Below are 4,378 nucleotides of genomic sequence, written 5' to 3'. Positions count from 1 at the left end.
TGTATTTGGATGAAATCCTCATCTTTCATAGAACCTAGGAAGAACATTTGTGACACATTCAATAGGTCATGAGAACCTTGAAACAACACAAGTTGTATGCCAATCTAGAGAAATTCTCATTCATAATGCAGCTAATTTAGTATTTAGGATACATCATAAATGAACATGGGGTGCATGTGGACCTAGGAAATATCTAATTCCTTCGATATTGTCCAACGTCTAACACCATAACAGGGATCCATAACTTCTTAGGCCTTGCTAACTTCTCCGAAGGTTCATGTTGGGGTTCTCTAATATTACTTGGCCCTTAAGTCAAGTGACCGAGGGTAGAGCTAAAGAAAACTTATGCTAGTCTGAATCACAATAGAAATAATTTGAAGATCTGAGACACTACCTTTACTCTACGTCGGTCCTCACCTCGCCAGATCTAAAATAACCATTTAAGATTGAGACATATGCATCTATTTATGATATTAGTGAACTATTCACTTAGCAAGGACATCATACAACCTATTACAATGAAATTCTCACTAATATTGTTCAGTGATAGCCCACCTATGATTGTGCATTACATGTACCATTGAAAAACCAACAGTCAACAAGAAGGGGTTGTACACTCCTCTACCTACCCCAAACAAGCCTTAGGAATTAGTCTCCATGGATTATATTTTATGTTCACTTTCTACCATGCATGTTAATGATTGTGTGTTTATGGTTTTTGATTGGTTCGCTAAGATGGTCATCCCAGCACCATGCAAAAAGTGTATCATAGCCAAAACCACTGCTAAAATCTTCTTTGAGCATGTTTGGGTTCATTTTGGGCTACCTCGAACTATTATTTCAAACAAGGATATCATTTTCCTCAATAACTTTTGGTCCAGCCTATGGCCTCTAATGGATACCAATTTGACCAAATAGATTACCTTTCATCCCCAAACAGATGGACAAATAAAAGTGGTCAACATGATTATTATGCATAACTTACACATGTACAACTCCAAGCATCTGCATAGGTGGTATGGAATCCTTCCATATGTTTAGCATATCTATAACAAAGCCCTCCACAACTTTGTTGGCCACATTCCTTTTTAGGTGTGCTTGGGGTTCCAACCATTCGCCCCAATTGATGTAGTGCTTCCCATTTCATCTTCACCAACAAATTTTTCCATGATCAAGATGAGTAAAATAGAGCAGCCGAACTTTTGGAATGGATACAACACCTCCAACAATAGGTTCATGATATCCTATGAAAACCAATGCTGAGTATAAGCAGTGACATGACTAGCATTGGGTTCAACATAAGTTTCATGTTGGTGATAACATGGGGTTAAATTTATATAAAGAGAACCTCACAAGCCCCCATAGCAATCTTAGACCACTATGATATGGGCCTTATAAAATAACAAAGGTTATGGGTGAAAATGTTTTTGAATTAAGTATTCCCCCTTTCCTTGGCCTATACCTAGTGTTTAATGTGGAGTTTCTTTGACCATATTTTTCACCTTTGTTGGACACCTAGGAGGCATCCAAGCAATTGGCCCCCATAGATATCAAACCTAAATTCATTGAATATGCTACAATAGATCAAATATTGGAGTCCAAGACGAAGGATACCCGCCAATAGAACATACAAATATATCGAGTTGTCAAAGTAGGGCAACATCTTCACCAAGGAAAGTGGCTCACTAGGATCCAAATTCAAAAAAAGTTTCTCCATGTGATTAGGTAACTTGATGTAATGGAGACCATTTCTTCCTAGGGGGCAGGAATTGTTTAGGTAGATATTAATGGCCACCCACCTCTTCCACTAGCTCAACGATTCTCTAAATTCTTGGCTTTTTTTATGTTTTCTTGGGCCCCAAACTTGTAGGGTCATTTTGAGGCCCTAAATGATGTTTTTCAGTGATTTGGTGGCCTATAGTTGACATGGCATGCCTTAGCCCCAACCAAGCTGTAATCCTTAGATATTTACTCTCAATGGGCTACAATGCACCCCAAAGTTACATTGTATGCAAAATTTGTGCCCCCGGGAAGCTGATGTACCAACTAACCACCTTAGGACCCATAAACTTGTTGGCACTTCATCCTCTAAGGTTAGAGTCTTAGACCCTTAGGGTCATTTATTTATGTTGAAAACTCATTACTTTGATCTCTTGTAATATCTTTTACCAATGCATGTAGCCATTATCTCTCTCCCTTCAAAGATAACTACCACCATTTTAGCCAATTTTTACTCCACAATATTTTGTTATTTTATTTATTAGTAGAAGTTGGGTTTTTATTATATTATGTGTACTATGCTATATTTAAATCAATGTGTGTTTCATTTCATTTCTGATCTTTCACTTCATTCCTTGTACAACTTAGATTATTGGGAGGATGTCTTGGAAGGAGTGGAGAGGAAGCGAATCCTCCACTTCTAGGAGGCCTTTCTCTAGATCCATTTCTACACAGAAGTGGGCGTAACATAATATTTCTTGTCTTTGGGATATCATAGTCAATATGCATTCCTAAGGAATTCTGAATGTTTTTTAGGGTTTTCTAATTCCAACTATAAAGAGGAAGATGGAGAAGATGGACCCAAACTAGAACTGCAGGGGGAATGTCATTTTCAGGATTAAAATCAAGATCTAATGATTTAGATATGTACCTTCAATGCCATAAAAGTAAGGCTTGCTTCAAAAAGTGAGGTCTTGGAGCTCCTTAAGTTGGAATAAAAAGGAAAAATATCCACATTGATAGAATTGAAATGAGATGTTGCCTTGGACGAGTGTTTCCTAATTCTTTTGAACCCAGATGGCCATGACCTTTGGTGTGGGCCATAGTCCGATAAATTGTCCAATCAAGCACTTGTTTAACATAATCATGGCCATTTGACATGATTTCGATGGTAAGGGAATGATAAGAAGTTCATCAATCTTTTTTATAAAATAGGTTGGAATATTTATTGTTTTCTTTGTCCAAAATAACCACCAAACCCTTAAACATAACTAGATCTAAACCAAGGTCCAAGGGAGGGTTGCCTCCCTTTGAATATATAATTATCATTAACAAAAAACATCACAAAGCTCAGAAAGTTATATTAACAGATAATTTTATTTTTTCTCTCTTATTACAACTATGATAGTTATATATATAATATATATATATATATAGCTTACAAAGAAAACTATTTATTAAACATTAAAACAAAATTATCATCATTACTACTGTAATTAGTGTATTATTTCGTTTCGTTTTCTTTTCAAAATAATAATACATGTCACTACTACTTCCATAATTAGTATGATGTGATGTTCGTTTCTCTTTCATAAAAGATGATACAAAATCATTTTGTTTTTATTTGGATTTGACTCAAGATTCTTAGCATGCGTAGCTTTAATAATTTTTAAATTATGTTAAAGTTGGGTAAGAACCCCATTTAAATTAATTATATTTTTATTTAATTACGCTACAGATTTGTTTCAGATATTTTAAAAAAATTATCTTATATTATATTATATTAAAAAAATAATTGTAATTTTTTTTTTAAATTTATAATTTCTAAGATGTAAATTATTTATTAAAACATATAATGTTAAGATTATGAAATTATTTGTTTAAATTTTGATCTACTTGTATTTATATTCAAGGTAAATTTAATGTGTTTAGTAGTTATAATTATATAAATACGAAAAAATAATATAAAATTTAAAATATATATACAATATTATATATCTATATATATATCTATATATATATATATATATAATTTTACTATTAAAATCTATTAATTTTTAATATACATATTTTATCTATTTAAAATTTTAGTGTTATAATTTAAAATGTGTATATTACATATTTTTAACCATTAATTTAATATATATTTAACATACCTTTAATATATATTTAACATAACTTTAATTATATTGTTATAAAATGCATTTATTCTTATACTGAAAATGGAACTTATTAGTTTCATATGTATAAGACTCTTGGGCAATGATATGACCATGCTTTTAAATAAAAAATTTGAAAGTGTATGCATAAAGTATAATCACTAGTGATGTAAAAGATATTTATGGACTATATTGTTATGATGTGCATTTGTCTTTTATTGGTGAAAATGGATCTTATTAGTTTTATAATTTTTAAGCTTTTGGATAATGAAGTGATTATGCTCTTATATATGAAAGAATCATCAACAATGACATAAACTTGTTTAAAGACAATTTAAGAGAGTTATGAAGAAAAAAATTAAATGAAAAAAAAATTGGAAATATATTATATATATATAATATATATATATATATATATATATATATATATAATTAAATAATACATGTATTTTAAGTTTTATATTTGTAAGGAAATTATTTGCCAAAAAGAAATGTGCGAG

Source organism: Pinus tabuliformis, chromosome Q, assembly GCF_031772625.1.
Source record: "Pinus tabuliformis cultivar Carrire ecotype Pingquan chromosome Q, CPIR1, whole genome shotgun sequence".
Taxonomy (NCBI): Eukaryota; Viridiplantae; Streptophyta; class Pinopsida; order Pinales; family Pinaceae; genus Pinus; species Pinus tabuliformis.
This window is presented reverse-complemented; position numbering follows the sequence as displayed.